At 43.5% G+C, this 20,251-nt stretch overlaps 1 protein-coding gene, 1 long non-coding RNA gene and 1 other non-coding gene across 12 annotated transcripts in view; 2 read left to right on the plus strand and 1 right to left on the minus strand.

Annotated features, from left to right (window-relative positions):
• LOC125622582 (uncharacterized) overlaps nt 1-9,001 on the minus strand; it is a 13,654-nt gene extending 4,653 nt beyond the window's left edge. Inside the window, exons 1-4 of one of the 5 annotated variants that reach the window (XR_007352749.2) lie at nt 8,917-9,001; nt 7,205-7,270; nt 5,103-5,300; nt 1,125-1,205 (exon numbers count right to left, since the gene is read on the minus strand). This is a non-coding gene — a long non-coding RNA (uncharacterized LOC125622582). Of the gene's footprint in view, nt 1-1,124; nt 1,417-5,102; nt 5,301-7,074; nt 7,271-8,245; nt 8,386-8,916 lie in introns of those variants that run through there. The other 4 variants (XR_012664672.1, XR_012664673.1, XR_007352747.2 and 1 more) reach the window with 4 other exon arrangements.
• TRNAE-CUC (transfer RNA glutamic acid (anticodon CUC)) lies at nt 8,001-8,072 on the plus strand. Its single transcript has one exon. It is a non-coding gene; the product is annotated as a tRNA-Glu (tRNA).
• The window catches only part of DNAJC5 (DnaJ heat shock protein family (Hsp40) member C5), a 66,348-nt gene continuing 54,677 nt past the window's right edge, over nt 8,581-20,251 (plus strand). For 4 of the 6 annotated variants that reach the window (XM_048820678.2, XM_048820681.2, XM_048820680.2 and 1 more), the window contains exon 1: nt 8,581-8,833. The gene's annotated coding sequence lies outside the window, so the exon portion shown is untranslated. Of the gene's footprint in view, nt 8,834-15,876; nt 16,009-20,251 lie in introns of those variants that run through there. The other 2 variants (XM_048820682.2, XM_048820679.2) reach the window with 2 other exon arrangements.

Below are 20,251 nucleotides of genomic sequence, written 5' to 3' on the forward strand. Positions count from 1 at the left end.
AACGGTTAAGTACAATACCCAAGACCACATACGTATACCCTGTTACCATTACAGTGCTAGCTGCATCTTTGCCCCCTTTCTGGTCGGTGTGCACCCTCCACTCAGTTGGCAGGCCTCAAATCTAAATGCCCTGGGGTGGAAATCTGCATTTCTCCTACTTTTAGATCAGGCCCTCGGCTACCATACCCTGTGTTCTAACTTTGCTTTCCTAATAGGTCTGACTGGGTGTGGTACCTGTAGTGCTTTCTTGTGCCAGTCTGTGACCAGTGGTATTCAGTGACAAAACAGTCGTCTTAAAGCCAAAATACTGTTTTAACAGTAGGAACAAAGCATTTAGAGGATTTTAGAACACAAACTCCACACGTCTATCTTACATTATGGCATGTCACCCACTGATGGCAGCCAAGACGTCCTGCCCCCGTAAGGACCTGTCAGTCTGGTCTGACAACTCTCTGCTCTCTCCCTTTTAATCCAACCAGAGCTCCTCTGTTCTTGTGACTTCGGGCGTTGGCCCCAGTCACCCAAACCAGTTCTGTAAATTAGCTGGAACTAGGCAGTAGAATCTTCAAAGCTAATTCAGGCCTTTGTCTCTTATCAATCATTAACCATCAACCATTTTCTGAGGAGTGGCTTATTTTGAGCCATTGTTCCCTTTTCCCTCCCTGACAACTCCTTTATTAATCTAAATCAATATATTCATACAGCAAACATCCCAATAATCAGGTCACCATACAGTATTCATAAATTATTACAGAGCATCATCACTTCTTTCAGAATCTCCTCCTTCCCATTCCTCTGGTTTTTTTTTTAAACCTGATTATTTTTCCTCGTTGCTCTGAATTTATAAGATCTGTATTCCCAGCACTGCTTGTCAGATTCTGGGGCTAATGTTACCAGGTTCGATGCCTTTTACTTAATATTGACATTTCCTCCTACACTGGTGCTGTTGACTGTGCAGCAGTTAGCCTGCATCTTGGACCCCCTTCCACTGCTGAGAAGGTTCTTCTTTCACAGCAGTTGGTAAATTTTTTTCATTGCATCACTTCACTGTTGCAAGGAAGATGTTGTTCATGATGCAAAACTCTGGGACCCAACCTAATGTGTAGTATTTCTGAAGCACCTACCATTGGGGCATTAATGCAGTGGTATCTATTTACTGTGTGCCCCTGGTCAGGAGTCATGATCTTGGGCCTCCATCAGTGCAGCTAGAAAAGCAGACAAGGTTACAGTCGTTGGATGGAAAATATTTTTGCTCCACACCGCTGCGAAGATCAACCACTCATATAACAAAGATGGATCAAAGATTCATCTCAACCAGGAGAAGTAGGTACTTCATAAAAATAATAATACAGTTGCAGTGTCTGAACTGAGCTTTCGTAGAGAAGTAACTCAGGAGAGCAAGGCTTGGCTTCTTCCCTGTACCAGTATGAAAATTCATAATGTCAAAATGGAGATTCCTAGAACCAGGAATTACAACACGCATCCACCAAGGGCTGCAGAGATGGGAAACGGAAAAGTGAACCATCAAACTAGGGTATGGCGGGATTTCAATGGAGCTGATTTGTAACTTCAGTTTTTCTGTTTTCAATAAATCCTCCCCACCCTGAAAATATTTGTAGTAATTGAAACACGGGGACATTAGTAATTTATATATAAACTCCACCAAATATTGCAACGGTCCCAATTAAGCAAAACGCAGACCAAGAGATCTGATTTTTCTTTTAATTTTCAAGTGCGAAGTCTTCTGCAGTCATAAGAGATGATAAAAGGTATCTAGGCCCTTACCCTCAACATGGTGTTCAGTTTTGAAGGACCAGAGAGAGGCACAAAAAATGATTTGGAGACATCAATGAGAAATGTCTATTAAAGGGTGGAAAATAAATAAATAACCCTTACTAGTCTGGTTAGGTGAGTAAAGGGGGATACGACTGTTGTATATAAAATAGTGAAGGTTACAAAGGCAGTGCTTCTCCTGTTTGTCTGATCCCAGGTGCTGAAATTAAAAGGCAACAAATTCCAAGCAGCTGAAAGGAACTACTTTTTACATAACATGCAATTAAGTTGTGGAATTTACTACTCCATGCTAATGTTAAAGCAAATATTGTTTGAAAAAATAATTTGATATAAATAATAGCAACTCTATTTTAGACTAGGGAGAACAAAATTACAAAGGCTTCACTCTGAAAAAATGGATCAACAATGGGAGCAAGGATGAAATTAGAACTTTTAGAGCGTAAGCAATTTGGAGTAGGATCATATCTTTGTTTGTACAAGTTTTGTTTTCCCTAATGCACTGGGGAACTGATTCTTTCTGAGTCTCTGGATGCTATAGGAACAGAAACATCACTGAATAATAATGAAGTATCTTCCATTCAGGAGCAGGCCACAGTTGGAGACAGGATGGACCATGTATCTGTCCCAGCATGTGATCAATTCAAGGAATACTAATAAGTGTGTATATGTCTTTCTTCACCTGTTTGGGGCACTATAAGGTGACAAAGTAGCTCAATTTTGCTTGGTGGCTCTTCAGTGCATACCAAGATAATGGGCATGTGCCCACTGATGTATTGAATGAATGGCACTACTGCAGTATAACAGGATTCAGCCTGATTGTTCTGTTAGTAAATGCATTATAATTTATTCCTTTAAAAATGTGGGTCAGAGTAGTCAAATGGGAAAAGGCCTGTTAGAACTGTGAAAGGCCAGAAGCTGTGCTAATGCATATAATGTGGAGATCTCACAAGGCCCAGATATCAGAGAATCAAAGATATATAGCATTTGAAGGGACCTCAAGAGGTCACCTTGTCAAGACCCGTGCGCTGGGCAGGACCAAGTAAACCTAGACCATTCCTGACAGTTATTTGTCCAACCTGTTCTTAAAAATCACTGGTGGGGGACGCCACGAGCTACCTGGAAGCTTATTCCAGAGCCTAACTATCCTTATAGTTAGAAAGTATTCCCCTATTTCTAACTATGGCGCACAGAACGGGACACAGGACTCCAGCAGAGGCTTAACAATGCCTAGTAGAGTGGGACAGGTACCTGCCATGTCTTACATACGGCCCTCCTTTAACACATGCCAGAATATTAGCCTTTTTAGCAACTGCATTACAGTGTTGGGCTCATGTTCAATTTGTGCTCTCCTACAGTCCCATCTCCTTTTCAGCAGTATGGCTGCCTAGCCAATTATTCCCCAGTTTGTGTTTGTGCATTTGATTTTTCCTTCCTAACTGTAGTATTTTGCACCTGTGCACTTGTCTTAATTGACCTCTTAAGGGGTAATAAAGGGCAAACTGGAACTGAATGTGAAAGGTGTTGGTGCAAGTGAAACCCTTTGATCCTTAGGTTTTGAAAGATTACTCAACTCTGCAGGGCTTTTGTTTGAGACCCGGTGCTGTAACCCAGCTATGCAGTGCTTAATGAAACATTGGAAAGGTTATCCAGGGCTCCCTGCTTAAACAATGGTGGACTCATGTCATAAATATAAAGGGAAGGGTAAACACCTTTAAAATCCCTCCTGGCCAGAGGAAAAACCCTTTCACCTGTAAAGGGTTAAGAAGCTAGGATAACCTCGCTGGCACCTGACCAAAATGACCAATGAGGAGACAAGATACTTTCAAAGCTGGGGGGGAGAAACAAATGGTCTCCCTGTCTGTGTGATGCTTTTGCCGGGAACAGAAAAGGAATGGAGTCTTAGAACTTAGTAAGTAATCTAGCTAGATATGTGTTAGATTCTGTTTTGTTTAATTGGCTGATAAAATAAGGTTTCAGAGTAGCAGCTGTGTTAGTCTGTATTTGCAAAAAGAAAAGGAGTACTTGTGGCACCTTAGAGACTAACAAATTTATTTGAGCATAAGCTTTCGTCCGATGAAGTGAGCTGTAGCTCACGAAAGCTTATGCTCAAATAAATTTGTTAGTCTCTAAGCTGCCACAAGTACTCCTTTTCTTTTTTTGATAAAATAAGCTGTGCTGAATGGAATGTATATTCCTGTTTTTGTGTCTTTTTGTAACGTAAGGGTTTGCCTAGAGGGATTCTCTATGTTTTGAATCTGATTACCCTGTAAGGTATTTACCATCCTGATTTTACAGAGGTGATTTTTTTTTACTTCAATTAAAATTCTTCTTTTAAGAACCTGATAGCTTTTTCATTGTTCTTAAGATCCAAGGATTTGGGTCTTTGTTCACCGATGCAAATTGGTGAGGATTTTTATCAAGCCTTCCCCAGGAAAGGGGGTGTAGGGTTTGGGAGGATTTTGGGGGGAAAGACGTTTCCAAACAGGCTCTTTCCCTGTTATATATTTGTTAGACGCTTGGTGGTGGCAGCAATAAAGTCCAAGGGCAAAAAGGTAAAATAATTTGTACCTTGGGGAAGTTTTAACCTAAGCTGGTAAAAATAAGCTGAGGGGGTTTTCATGCAGATCCCCACATCTGTACCCTAGAGATCAGTGGGGAAGGAACCTTGACAACTCATATTTCCAAATGCATAAGCTTGAAGGGAGTTCACAAGTTCAGCATACTACATGGACAATGATATCACCACCAGGAGAATAAACAGAAGAATCCTGGAAATTTAAGCTACTGGGAAAAACACCCAGACTTTGAGCCTGTGTGTGTGTGTGTGTTTAAAAAAAAAAAAATGAAAGTAATGCATGTCTGTGCTATAGCTGCCATCTTTTCATCTTACCATTCCAGTAATTTTAAATAAAATACATACCACAAATTGACAGTCATGATTAAAGGTTGGTTACAGTAAAAAAGGATGCTTTTAAAGATACCTTAAAATATGGCTTAGAATTAGCTGCATTTATTTTTGTGCGCTAAATGCCCAAATGCCAAAAAAGTAAGGCAGATGCTTGAGAAATAACTAACTTTAAATGTCTCTGGGTGACTTAAAATACAAACCAAACCAACCTGTCAATCAGCTCTACTCTAATGCTCTGACGTGAGCTATCAGGGAGCCCTAGTGGAGCATGGATGTGGCCTCAGAGAGATCAGATACACACTTTTTTTAGCATCCAAAGTGATTTTGCAAGAAACATAGATCTGCTGTGATATAGAATAGTAAATAAAGCATATTCCAGTAAAAAAAGTCTTCACTTTACCTGCTCCTCTACTGTGTTCTCCATCTGAACTCCATATGACATTGGTATATGGTGAATGCTGGGCCATTAAAGCAGACTTAAATGGAACCAGTTGGTGTGATTTTGGGAGGCTTGAGAGTGATATGTATATATGTCACTGGTGCCACATCCTCCATCAGGCAGTGGCCCACTTTGAGGAGAAGCGTCTTGCCCTTAAAGCTGAAAAGAGAGAGAAGGAAGGAAAAAGAAAGAATTTCTCCCAGCAGGCAGCTGACCCATCAGGAAATATCTGTATCTACTGTGGGCAGATCTGTGGTTCCAGGATCAGACTCCTGAGTCATCTCAGACCCATATGTAAATCTGTGGTAGAGATCATCCTCGAATTGAGGGATCGCCGATGATATATTTCACTGATCTCTTTTCTCAAAACTGTCTGAATCACTTTTGCTCAAACTTAAAAAAATGAAATCCCTGCTGAGGCAGAGAGAAAGCATGCAATATTAGTTCCAAACAGTTAAAGTTTGTCAAAGTTGAGACCAAGAACTTAGCAAGACTCAGAATGGGGCTGGACATTTATATGGATCACAAGAATATCTAGAGCTCTTATAAATTATGCTAACAAAAATTCTGGAAGGGATATTAATCTTTGTGGTTCGGGGCTTAAACCAATCTCTATTAGAGATTAAGATGAGATCAATGTGGGGGTCTGATTATCCCACATCAGCTACCGCAGACTTCTTACACCTTCCTCTGAAGCATCAGGTGTTGGCAGCTGTCAGAGACAGGATTCTGGATGTGATGGCCCTGGGGTCTGATCCGGTCTGGCAATTCCTATGTTCCCATGCTACAAGTAAGGCTGTATGTCTGTTACAGAGGTCATGGAAGTCGCAGATTCCGTGACTTTCCGTGATCTTCATGACTTCCGCAGTGGGCAGCAGGAGCAGCAGCAGTTTGGGTGTGTGGGAGGGGGCTCATGGCTAGGGGCAGGGGGTTTGGGTGTGGGGCAGTGCTTATCTGGGGGGCTCCCTAGCTCCCACCAGCATGTCCCTGCAGCTCCTAGGCCAGGGGTGGGCAAACTATGGCCCACAGCCCACATCTGGCCTGTCAGACCATTTAATCTGGCCCTCAGCTCCAGCTGGGGAGCAGGGTCGGGAGCTTGCCCCACTCCACGTGGCTCCCAGGAAGAAGACAGCATGACCCCCCTCCGGCTCCTACGTAGTACACGGAGGTGTGGCCAGTCAGCTCGCTGCGCTGTCCTGTCCTCAGGTACTGCCCCTGCGGCTCCCATTGGTCGCGATTCCCAGCCAATGGGAGCTGCAGGGGTGGTGCCTGTGGACCAGGAAGGGCCGCAGAGCCACCTGGCCGTGCCTTGAAGCTGGAGTGGGGATATGCTTCTGGGAGCTGCCTGTGCTAAGCGCCACCAGGAGCCTGCACCCCTGAGGCCCCCTCCTGCACCCCAATCCCCTCTCGCCCTCCAAACCTCTCGATCCCAGCCCAGAGCTCCCTCTTGTACCCCAAGCCCCTCATCCCCAGCCCACCACAGAGCCCGCACTCCCGCACCCCAACCCGGAGCCCCCTCCCGCACCCTGAACTCATTTTTGGCCCAACCCCAGAGCCCTCAACCCCTCCTGCATCCTTACCCCCAATTTCGTGAGCATTCATGGCTTCCATACCCCAGTGTGGCCCTCAGGCCAAAAAGTTTTCCCACCCCTGTCCGAGGCAGAGGGGCCAGGGGTCTCTATGCGCCTACCTGTGCCTGCAGGCCCCACCCCCACAGCAGGGTGAGTGCAGAATGAGGGGGAGGGGATGTGATGCAGGGACAGAAGAGGCTGAAGTGGGGGACATGGGACAAAATGGGGGCAGAAGCTGAAAAAGGACAGGGCAGAATGGGGAACAAGGGAGACAGCCCAAAACTCCTGCTGCCCCATCAATCTCACCCTGGCCTGCCCACGCAGGGTGATGCCCCCTGGCTTTACCTCCCAGCAAATCCTACCCTCTTTCTGCCAGGCACTGACTCCCTTCTGTGCCTGGCTGTCCCAGCACCACAGCTGCTCCTGATTGCAGCTTAGCCCCACTTGCTTCTGGGGAGGCGTCAGAGGAAAGGCTCCTGCCATCCCTCTCACCTTCTGTTTGGCTGGGGATGGTGGCGTTGGTGACTTTTTCATTGCTGAGAAATGTCATGCATGGAACTGCGGAGAAATAGATCAAATGACTACTATCAGTAACATGCTGGGCATTTTTAATATGTAAGTCTGAGGCTGGAGGATCCGACAATAGTTGAAAGAAGGGTGCTGCTCTGTGGAGCACTCAGTGTATCATAATACCTTTCACTTATTTAAAAATACTGCATTGACATATTTCAGAGTAGCAGCCGTGTTAGTCTGTATTCGCAAAAAGAAGAGGAGGACTTGTGGCACCTTAGAGACTAACCAATTTAGTTGAGCATAAGCTTTTGGGAGCTACAGCTCACTTCATCGGATGAATGCACTGGATGAAGTGAGCTGTGCATCCGATGAAGTGAGCTGTAGCTCATGAAAGCTTATGCTCAAATAAATTGGTTAGTCGCTAAGGTGCCACAAGTCCTCCTTTTCTTTTTGCATTGATATAGCAGATGAAATGCAGGCTAAGCATTCACTTTGCTATGTTGTGTTGCAGTCAGACCCAGCTATTACAGAGAGGAGGTGGGTGAGGTCATCTCTTTTATTTGCCCAACTTCTGTTGGTGCAAGAGAGAAGCTTTGGGGCTTACACAGAGCCTTTCTTCAGGGCCTGCTCCAAAGCTTGTCTCTCTCACCAACAGACACTGCACCAGTCAAAGGTATGACCTCACCCACTTTCTCTCCAATGGTGTACCGACAATGAAAATGAAAGTGAAACACTGATAGCAAGTTAAGGCTGTGTGAAGAACCTTCCCCAACGCTCCCTGGTGGTCTAGTGGTTAGGATTCGGCGCTCTCACCGCCGCGGCCCGGGTTCGATTCCCGGTCAGGGAAGGTGCTTTCTTTTTAAGGGTCCCCTCTACGCTTCCTCCTTCAAAAACCCTCATCGGCCGCGCTGATTTGCCTCCTTGCCCCACGCAGCTTTACCCCCGCCCTTAGCTTCCGCGGCAGCGCTTCCCAGGGGCGCCTCCGGCCTTCGCTACCAGCCGGGCGGGACGGGGGCTCACCGGAGCGATGGGACGGGACGGGACGGGCCAGCGGCGAAACCGGCTCCCCGGTTCCGCAACGCCGCCCGGACGAAGAGCAGCCGCCCGCCCCCGCGCTGGTCCCGGTCCCGGTCCCCGGCTGTTTCCCCGCAGGGACACGCCGCCCCACAGAGCGGAGCCCGCCCCTCGCGCGCGCGCGCGCGCGCACGGCTCCCCTCCGGCGCGCGCCCCCGCCCCCTGGCGTACCCCCCCCTCCCCCTTCCCTGCCCCGCTGGGATGTGGCGCGCTCGTCTCCGCGGAACTGGGAGGGCGCGCGCGCGCACGCGTGTGTGTGTGTGTGTGAGCGCGCACGCAGCCTCCCTCTGCCCTGCTCCTCCCCCCCTTCGCTCCGTGTCGCCGGGTCCCGCTCGCCTGTGTCGCTTGGCGGCGGCTGGGGCTGCTGAGGAGACGCCGCCGGAGCCCGGGCCGGCCTGTGAGGAGGAGCCGCCGCCGCCCCGCACCTCCCCCCCGCAACCACCCGCGGGGGAGTCGAGAGCCGCCCCTCCCCCCGCCCGGCGACACCCCCCTCCCTGGAGCTGCGCACCCGCCGGCCCGCTGCGGAGGACGCAGGTAAATGAGGGGGGAGCGGGGTCCGTTCGCCCCGCCTGCCCCCCCCCCAACCGGTCTGTGGCGCCTCAGAGCCTCGTACGCACCCAGGGCCGGCTGGGCGGCTGGAGGCCAAGATGGAGCTGATGCTGCTGAGGGGGAGGGTCTGACGCTGCAGCACATCGGGGGGCGGGGGGGGGGCGTGAGGAGAGCGGCGGGGGGAGAGGGATTGGCGGGGCGGGGCGGGGGGAGAGGGGAGAGGGAATGGTGGGGCGGGGGAGGGGGGCAGGGGGAGAGGGAATAGGGGGGCGGGGGGAGAGGGAATGGCGGGGCGGGGGAGGGGGGCAGGGGGAGAGGGAATAGGGGGGCGGGGGGAGAGGGAATGGCGGGGCGGGGGAGGGGGGCTGGGGGAGAGGGAGAGGGAATGGCGGGGCGGGGGGGATAGAATAGGGGACCTCATCAGAAAGCGGAATATCCCTCATCCCACCCCCAGTTGCCACCCCCTTTGCTTTCTGCTGCGTTTTGGATCATGAAACAGAGACTGTTAAACATTAGCTGTCTTTGTACTGGGGGGGGGGGGATTAGCTGTTGAGGGGCAATATGTGTGTATGGGGACAAGGGATTATCTCAGTTTGTCATAAATGCCACATAGCTACGGAACCTGTTCATAATAAGGTATTAAAAATTATGGACATTGTGTTTTCCCTGGGAACCTCTTGCTGGGGGCGGGGGGCGGGCGGGGGATGAAGAAAGCCCAGCTTCCCCTTCCCTCCTCCCACTCCTGCATACCTGGTACCAGGGGGACTTGCAGTGTTTTTGTGTGCTTGTGTTCTCTGTCTTTGGACTTCAAAATGACAATAAAAAGTCCTCAAAGACTATATAAATAATAACTTTGGATTTAGGGCTTGTGTTAACTGAGACTCCTAATGACAAATGGCAGCTCGGGATTTCAGATGTTGTCTCCCCCTATGTTGCTGCTTGGGATTTTTATAATTAGTGGCTGCTCAGAGTATTACACACTTGAGTTTTGTTAAATGATGCGTTTAGAACCAACGGGAAACCTAGTTTTTGAAACAGGAATTTGGAGAGAAGGGAGAACTGATTTATTTTGTGCTGCTTTTTGTGATGCTTTAATGAAGACAATTTGATTCCAATGGTATTCTGTCTGGATGTAACAATGTGGATGGGGTAGTCAGTTTACTAACATACTTCGGTTTTTTGCTTATGCTTTATCTAGATCTTGCAATTGTATGCATAGTAACACAAGGCAATTGGTTTATTACTGGCGTATAATATAGAGATGGAGCCATTTCTCCCTCAGAGAGAAAGGTGAAAGCCATCCATGCGTGATGCTGCTGCTGTGTGACACACAAGGAGATTTTCAGCTTTTGCTTGCATTTGATTCAGTGAAGCATCAGTCTGCAGAGTGTGCAGAAAGTCATTGCTATGGGTTTGTCTGTATGTATTTAATGCTCTCTCTGAGGTTGTAATCTGTAATAAAATGTGTATGTAAGTGTGAATGACAAATTCAAAAGATCTTCTTGGAGAAATACAAAGATGAGCATGAATTTATAGCATATATCTGTCTCTTCAGTCGATGGTGTTTTATTACGACAGTTTCTTTTGGGAAAAGAAAAAGTGAAATTATAGTATATCTGACATTTATTATAATCTGCTACCATTGAAGCTAAAACTTTTAGGTTGAAGCCAACTTAGTGGTTGGCTTTGGCAACATTTTAGCCATCTCATTGGGTATATTAAGCTATGATAAGCGTGCAAATCTAAAAAGAGCCAAGGGTTTTTTATTTCATGTGAAGTGCACTGAGGCAGGTCAAATGGCTGTCGGATATTGTCAGTTGTGCATAAGAAGCATTTGTTTCAGATTTGTTAAGCAACGGAGAAATTCAGTTAAACTGTAAGAACAAGCTCATGTTTTAATATCGACCATTCAAACTGCCCAGGGTCATTGTGTACATATATTTTGTTGTTAGAAGTGGCCTGGTCTTAGACAGAGTAGCTAGTGCTGGCGGATAGATACCGGTGATGCTGATGAGTGGGTTCTGTAAGAATTATAACTGTGCTGCTTTTCTTAATGCAAAGCTGGATTTGGGAAGAAATCATAACTAAGACACAGAAGGTAGAATTAACATTAAAGCAGTGTAGGGAAACTTGTGCTACCGATGTCCATGGTGTATTTGTTCTGTGGATAAGTCGGTCTTTGGGCTTCAGGATTGTTGATCTAGCTCCTTTTTATGAGCACTAAGTAAATAAATATCCTCCCCTTCCTTGCGTATTTCATCTTACTGTTAAAGGTAAGCACAATCTGAGCAAAAGACTGTTTATGGCGGTGGTGGTGAAGAGAATAAAACTACATGTTGTAGATGAGTCACTTTAGTCTGACACCATTTATTTTCTGCTCCATGTTTTTGATACATCATATTGGCAAGTCCTAGGTAATAGTGTCTAAGTACCTTGATGCCCCACACAGGGGTGACCTAAATGCATGGTGTATGTATGCTCTGTAGTTTAATATATGTGTTTTATCAATGTGTGCTTGAAAGAAACAGCAAGAGACAAAACACACTTTACTAGGTCATTAACACATGCCTTGGCTGTGCAGGGGTCGGAAGGCCTTTCAAAAGAATATGACTAATCAGTGCATCTCCTGCAGTCTTTCATAGTTAAAATACCAAGAAACCTATATTTTGATAAGTTAATGCACTTGAGCTACAAAAATAAAGTACAGTAATTGGGGTAATTTCACTGAGTTTGTAAATGAGATGGTGAGGCTGTCATACCAGAGCATTCACTGAGGATTCATCACCCAAAGATGATTAGCAGCCAGGCAGATAGTTGCTCTGGACAACTGATAATCAGAGAGAGAATGAAATTACTTATTGAATGGGGCCAAGATTTTATTCCTGTATCTGTATTTAAAGCATTTATAAAGTCATCAGTGGGAGTTATTGAGTGCTTAGTACTTTGGAAAATTAGGGAGGTACCAAAAATATGATTTTGGGGATCCTAGCTTAAGGTTTCTAGTTTTGAAAATCTTGACCTAGTTGAATTATTGCAGTTTAACCTGTTCGGCAGATAGTATTTCTGATAATTGATGCTTGTGCCTTTGATCATCATACTTGCTTTCTTTGTAAACTTCAAATATAGGTAACAAAAATTGTAGCATCATAGAAACGTAGGGCGGGTCATATAATGAGAGGTCATCTATTCCAGACCTGTGCGCTGAGGCAGGACCAAGTAAACCTAGACCATCCCTGACAGTTGTTTGTCCAACCTGTTCTTAAAACCCTCCAGTAACAGGGATTCCACAATCTCCCTTGCAAGTCTATTCCAGTGCATAACTGTCCTTATAGTTAGAAAGTTTTTCCTGATATCTAATTTAAATCTCCCTTGCTGTGGATTAAGCCATTACTTCTTGTCCTGCATTCAGTGCACAAGGAGAACAGTTGATCCCCATTCTCTTTATAATATCCTTTAACATATTTGAAGACTCTAATCAGGTGCCCCCTCTGTCTTCTTTTATCAAGACGGAACCTGCCCAATTTTTTAAAAACTTTCCTCATTGGTCAGGTTTTCTAAACTTTTATCATTTTTATTTCTCTCCTCTGGACTTCCCAGTTTGTCCACATCTTTCCAAAAGTGTGGCACGCACAGTGGGACACAGTACTCCAGCTGAAGCCTCGCCTATGCTAAACAGGGTGGGACAGTTATTTCCTGTGTCTTACGTACCACACCCTGGTTAATACATCCCAGAACGATATTAAACTTTTTTGCAACTGCGTGAACATTGACTCATATAATTTGTGATCCACTATAACCCCCTCATTTTGTTCAGAATATTACTGCCTAGCCAGTGATTCCCCATTTTGTATTTGTGCATTTGTTTTTTTCCTGTCTGAATGTTGTACTTTGCATGTGTCTTGATTGAATTTCATCTTGTTAATTTTAGACCAAGTCCACAATTTGTTGAGGTTGTTTTGAATTCTAATCCTGTCATTCAAAGTGCTTGTGACCCCTCCTAACTTGGTGTCATTTTTCAGATTTTATAAGCATACTCTTCACTCCATCATCCAAGCCATTAATGAAAATATTCAATAGTACTGAACCCCTGCATGATCCCACTAGATACGTCCTTGGTTTGACAGCGAACCATTGATAACTGCTTTTTGAGTATGGTCTTTCAACCAGTTACACACCCACCATATAGTAATTTCATATAGACCACATTTCCCTAGTTTGCTTATGAGAAAGTCATGTGAGACTGTGTCAAAAGCTGTATTAAATAAAAATATATCATGTTTACAGCCCCCCCGGAGCAGTAACAGTAACAAAGAAGGATATTAGGTTGGTTTGGCATGATTTGTTCTTGACAAGTCATGCTGGCTATTTCTCATAACCCTGTTATCCTCTAGGTCAGTGGTGCCCAAACTTCCCTGTCGTAGAATCTGATTCTATGCTTTCTTTCACATATAGTGCCACTCCCCCACCAGCACGACCTGTTCTGTCCTTCCGATATATTCTGTACCCTGGTATTACTGTGTCCCATTGATTATCCTCATGCCACCAAGTTTCTGTGATGCCTATTATATTAATATCCTCATTTAATACAAGGCACTCTGGTTCGCCCATCTTAGTATTTAGATGTCTAGCACGGATATGTAAGCACTTTAAAAACTTGTCACTTTTTAGCTGCCGCCATTACATGATGTAATTGAATGGGACTCTTTTTCTTTTGACTGTTTCTCATCAGATCCTACCTGTATTTTATCATCTTCCATCCTCTGTCTCCTCCTTATTAGGATATAGGGAATCTCCATTTATAGATCCTCCCCTAAGGGATGTCCGAACCTCCTCTGCACCTGTTGGCTTTCCTCCAGCCCTTAGTTTAAAAATGACGATGGGTGTTTTCTGAGTTCTGGGCAATTTATTAAATAATTTGTTCGTTTAATTGTGTGCATAATATTTTAAGTTTTATAGTAACGGTTTGTTAAGAACCCAAAGATGAGAATCAATTTTTAAATAATCATAATAAACTAAGGTTTCAGAGTGGTAGCCGTGTTAGTCTGTATCGATAAAAAGAAAAGGAGTACTTGTGGCACCTTAGAGACTAACAAATTTATTAGAGCATAAGCTTTCCTGAGCTACAGCTCACTTCATCGGATGCATACAGTGGAAAATATAGTGGGGAGATTTTATATACACAGAGAACATGAAACAGTGGGTGTTACCTTTCAGACTGTAACAAGAGTGATCAGGAAAGGTGAGCTATTACCAGCAGGAGAGCGGGGGGAGGGGAACCTTTTTGTCGTGATAATCAAGGTGGGCCGTTTCCAGCAGTTGACAAGAACAGTAGGAGGGGAAATAAACAAGGGGAAATAGTTTTACTTTGTGTAATGACCCATCCACTCCCAGTCTCTATTCAAGCCTAAGTTAATTGTATCCAGTTTGCAAATTAATTCCAATTCAGTCTCTCGTTGGAGTCTGGTTTTTAAGTTTTTTTGTTGAAGTATTGCAACTTTTAGGTCTGTAATCAAGTGACCAGAGAGATTGAAGTGTTCTCCAACTGGTTTTTGAATGTTATAATTCTTGACGTCTGATTTGTGTCCATTTATTCTTTTACGTAGAGACTGTCCAGTTTGACCAATGTACATGGCAGAGGGGCATTGCTGGCACATGATGGCATATATCACATTGGTAGATGTGCAGGTGAACGAGCCTCTGATATTGTGGCTGATGTGATTAGGCCCTACGATGGTGTCCCCTGAATGGATATGCGGACACAGCTGGCAACGGGCTTTGTTGCAAGGATAGGTTCCTGGGTTAGTGGTTCTGTTGTGTGGTGTGTGGTCGCTGGAGAGTATTCCCTTCAGGTTGGGGGGGCTGTCTGTAAGCAAGGACTGGCCTGTCTCACAAGATCTGTGAGAGTGATGGGTCGTCCTTCAGAATAGGTTGTAGATCCTTGATGATGCATTCGAGAGGTTTTAGTTGGGGGCTGAAGGTGACGGCTAGTGGCGTTCTGTTATTTTCTTTGTTGGGCCTGTCCTGTAGTAGGTGACTTCTGGGTACTCTTCTGGCTCTGTCAATCTGTTTCTTCACTTCAGCATTTGGGTATTGTAGTTGTAAGAATGCTTGATAGAGATCTTGTAGGTGTTTGTCTCTGTCTGAGGGATTAGAGCAAATGCGGTTGTATCGTAGAGCTTGGCTGTAGACAATGGATCATGTGGTGTGTCCTGGATGGAAGCTGGAGGCATGTAGGTAAGTATAGCGGTCAGTTGGTTTCCGGTATAGGGTGGTGTTTATGTGACCATCGTTTATTAGCACCGTTGCGTCCAGGAAGTGGACCACTTGTGTGGACTGGTTCAAGCTGAGGTTGATGGTGGCATGGAAATTGTTGAAATCATGGTGGAATTCCTCAAGGGCTTCTTTTCCTGCACATCTACCAATGTCATATATGCCATCATGTGCCAGCAATGCCTCTCTGCCATGTACATTGGCCAAATTGGACAGTCTCTATGTAAAAGAAAAAATGGACACAAATCAGACGTCAAGAATTATTCCCCTTGTTTATTTCCCCTCCTACTGTTCTTGTAAAGTGCTGGAAATGGCCCATCTTGATGATCACTACAAAAGGTTCCCCACCGCTCCCCGGCTCTCCTGCTGGTAATAGCTCACCTTTCCTGATCACTCTTGTTACAGTTTGTATGGTAATACCCATTGTTTCATGTTCTCTGTGCATATAAAATCTCCCCACTATATTTTCCACTGTATGCATCCGATGAAGTGAAGCTCAGGAAAGCTTATGCTCTAATAAATTTGTTAATCTCTAAGGTGCCACAAGTACTCCTCTTCTTTTCACAGAATAAACTAATTGGATTTAATCTGAAACTTGATTTGGGCCACAAGTGACTGTTCCTTTATGTTTTGCTTAACCATTAATATCTTTACAGGGTTGCACCATTATGTTTTTGGGGTCAGTATAAAGGCAGCTTCAGATAAGCCTAAAGGATTGTACTTCTATCCAGAAAATCGAAACACATGGACCTCTCCATATTAGTCAGTGTTCCTTTGGGAGCTGTCCAACAGAATAATGAAGGGACAGCTGGGTTTTTTTCTCCTAGATCGTCACTAATTGTCTTCATCCTTTTCACTTTCACCTGTCTCCTCTTCAGCTGGCTGAACAGGTGAGTGAGTAGCACAAGGAAGGGGAATCTATTTGTAGGGGACAGCTGCTACTGTCTCCCTCCTGGATGCTCCAGCTTTGCTGGTCTGAGGAATGAAGGTTTCAAAAACTGGTTGGGTCTTCTGTTTGGCAAGGTGTTTTCACTGTTTGAACCCAAAGTTGTTAACTTTAACAGTAGAAAGGCACAGAGGACCAAGATTCACCAGTATTGATCTTGTATAGTCACAGGAGAGAGCTATGTATCCACCTACGCATAACACTAGACTGACTTGTCATGTTACTAATACATAGGGAATTGGATGAGAACCTGCTCGATTCTGATGAGGAAGGCAAAATGTTCCATTCCTGCCAACATGGTCTGGTGGAAAAACCCCTTTCTCACCCCAAATGTAGCAATGAGCTTAATTATGAACATGTTAAAAAGAATCACCATAATTAATATTGCTTATTTCTGAATTCTCCAGATTAAGTGTCTTGGTTGTATGGCCAATGTATAGTGGCTAATAGAGATCTCTTGTAAATAAACTGTCTGAGCATCTTGGTCTGGTGAGATGCAGAAAGTCTCTGAGTCTGCAAAACAAAACATTTTAAGAACAAAGCTGGCTGGGAGGATGTGGTGTATGAGAGGGTCTCTCCTGCATTAATTCATAGCATGGAGAAGGTTGGTGAACCTTTACGGTAAGGGATAGGATTTTAGGAATTTAATATGCACTTTGATATAGTACTAAAACTAGTAAGAATAGCAACGAATGATAGCTATAGGTAGCCAATAAAATGAACACTAGACATATTTAACTTTTTTTAATTTTACCAAACTGCATTCTGGAATATATCAGAATAGATTACCAGCATATGGTATCAGATATTCACCAACATCACTTTTCTTTCCAATATAGTAATTCTTGCTGATTTATTCAGTGTATTTTTCTGCTCATGTTTTTGATATTGTTTTGTTAAAAAATATGAAAGTCAGACTTGATGGTGTGTGATTGACTAACCAGCATGTTTTCCTTTATCTTAAGTGGTGGCAAGAGGTTTGAGTCTGACTGTACTTTGAGATTGCTAGATTACTATGTTTAATTTAGGATTTCACTTTGATTTTTCAGATTTCCGTAAAAATATGTGAAGAGCTCTGATTAGAAAGGATACATCTTTCATTACCTTGTGAAATATTTTATACTTCATTTGCATGAAGGAAAACTAGATAAACTGCTGTATCCTGTGTGTAGCTACATCCCAAATAAATACTGCACCAAGGATTGATTGTGCACTTTTAATGAAGATATGATAGTAATTTCCATTATGTTTTTTGGTAGCTGTTTCTAGAACCTTTAAAAAGGTAGTATAATTTTTTGAGAGCTTTACCCATTTTTCTCACTTCAGTATCTCTGAATTGGCTTTTGTCTTGGATTAGAGTACATGAGGCTGCTTGTGAATGTTTAAAGTACACATAGTGGCACATCCTCCGTGTCAGTTATTGCTAATTGTACTTACCAAAAATAAATTTTACATTAAAATGAGCATTTCTGAAGTCCCTGCTGGTTTTTACAGTAGTACTGAAACATCTCTGATACCAGCATGGTGGACGGTCCAATACCTCATTACAGATCTGTTTTCTTCTAGGTTTAATGCTTGGAAGAAACAATTTTAAACATTATGTATTCTGAATTAGTATTAAGTGTGTGCTGGAAAGTGTGAACTTTCAGAATGCTGCACCCGAATAAAATAGGTTCTCCTTGCTATCAAAATGCCTGTATAGAGTTTCTTAAAGAAAATTTGCAGGGTAATTGGTACGCTTGTTCCTTCAGTTGTTGGAATTAGGTCAAGACAGGGTGTGGAGAACCTCATAATTCAATGTTCCTTGGCTATGATCATGTATTTCAAAGAGTTTAGAAGTGCTGAAAGCTTTTTCTATTCATTAAGTATATGTAGGTAGTAAATTGTAATAAAGTTGCATTGATGAACCACTTGGATAACACATTGCAGATACTTTCACTTCCTGTTTACTGAGATCATGACAAACTAGCATTCAACCTGATTGTATCCCTGATCGTTAATACCATTGCTACAAGAAGCAGTAAGACTAATTTTATTTCCCACAGTGTATGTCTTTCCCTTGATGCTGGTTTTAAGCCTTCATCTTAAAGGGTCCTTAGCAATTTGAAAACTAGTCGTTTCAAAAGTTTACAGTAATTTCAGGTAATACCCCTGTGTGTGAGTCCCCCTGCTAACTTTTGTTACAATTATACTTCTCAGTTGTCTTAAAATACTCTTTTCTCACGTTTTTCTGGATAAAAATCCCACAAAAACAGGGGAAGTGATGTAGGCTATATCAAGCAAAGAGCTTAAGCATGTGCTTAACTTCAAGCAAGTGAGTAGTCACACTGAGGTCAGTTAGACGACTTGTGCACTTAAAGTTAACCACAAACCTACTTTACTGGATTGGAGTAATAGTGAAACATGATACGAAGTGATGTCCAGTGCACAAAGGAAACAAATTGTAAAAAAGTGTGGTTTTGCTCCTTTCATTTATAATATCCTTAACTAATTTGTGTAGCAATAACAGGTAATTTTCAGACTGAAGTTTGATTTTTAAGCAGTGTCCCTTTAAATATTTCTTGCTTTCAACAAAGTTCCAATGTGGCACAGTTGCCGTACTTCAGAGTAGACACTCACAAGGGTGGTGGGAGGGATTCTCCCATCCGTGTAGTTAATCCAGCTCCCCAAGGGGCACTAGGTAGGTCTGTGGAAGAATTCTTTTGTTGACCTTGTGCGTCTACATCAGGAGTTCGGTTGTCTTAACTGTGTCGCTCAGGAGTGTGGATTTTTCACACCCCTGAGCGACGTAGCTGGGTCTAATTAATTTTTGAGTGTAGACCTGGCCTTTTTGTTCCTATTTTAACAAGAAAGGAACAGATATCTGTAAATTTTGCTTGACTTACTTTTTACCTTGATGATGATGATCTATTGACACCTGTCTGTAACCTGTATTTCAGGTGAGCTCTTGAGATTTAAAAGTCAGTTCCTGAGAGCTAATTGACATTTAAAACTTACATTGGCATAGCTGCCTTTCTCAGGGGCATGAAAAATACACATCTCTGAGAGACATAGCTATTCCAACCTAATCCTCGGTATAGACAGTGCTAGGTGGGTGGAAGAATTCTTCCAGTGACCTAGCTACCACTTTTTTGGGAGATGGATTACCTATAGTAATGGCAGAATCTCTCCCATCACTTTAGTGAGTGTCTGCACTGAAGTGCTACAGTGTTCTAAGTGTAGACCTACCTTGAGTCTGTATGCCTGGGTGGATCTCATGCAAAGACATGTTGTGTGTAATTTCCTCAAATCAGATTAGGAAGGAATTTGTAGGAAAACTAGCTTGTACCCTTCCAGGTTTCTTGGTTTTCTGTTGCCCAAGCCTCACTTTGAGAAGCTAGGTGCCACTCCTTGTATAGGCCCATTATGTCAAATCTCCACTGGATGAGTGAGCTACATAAATAATTTAGTTCTGCTCCTTCTTTTATTCTAAACAAGGTTATTGCATGTTTCAAAAACAACTTTGGTTTCCTTAGTTGCTTCAGAAATACTAAGCTGTACAGATTTATTTTTTTGTCTTACCAAAGGACACTGCAAGCACAAATCAGATAAGGATGGAATTGAAAGAAATTCTGTTATCAGAAGTAATCTATTACAAGAAAATACCCAAAAAACAGAATTCTAAATAAATTTTGTATTTGAAATGTGTCAGTAAAAATAAAATTTATGATGAAGTTCATATTATTCTCAAGCTATTTGGTTCTGTTAATGTAATCACTGACAAAAGCACAGTCTGTTTTATTTTTTAAAAGTTACTAGAAGTTCCAGGTAACGTTTAGTATCAGGTGACAAGACCACGTGACTCTGTAGTATCATAGCTTCCATGAGTCACTGGCAGCATGGAGCTTCTGCAGGAAAGCCAAACTTTTCACAGTCCATTGTTCTTATCGATGGGCCCTCCGCCATGTCTGGCTTTTCCATTGTTGTACCTGAAGTGTTAGCAGTGGGTGTCACCTGAAGTAGCATAGTTGAAATACAGATACATAGTGAATATTCCTAACTTCAGATACAGAAACGATACAGGCGTACAAATAGGATAATCGCATTCAGTAAATCATAATCTTTCCAATGATATCTCACATGAGCTGTCTTGCATGAAGTATATCTCAGTTATGTTATATTCTTGTCATAAGCATATTTTCATAAAG

Source organism: Caretta caretta, chromosome 13 (assembly GCF_965140235.1).
Source record: "Caretta caretta isolate rCarCar2 chromosome 13, rCarCar1.hap1, whole genome shotgun sequence".
Taxonomy (NCBI): domain Eukaryota; kingdom Metazoa; phylum Chordata; order Testudines; family Cheloniidae; genus Caretta; species Caretta caretta.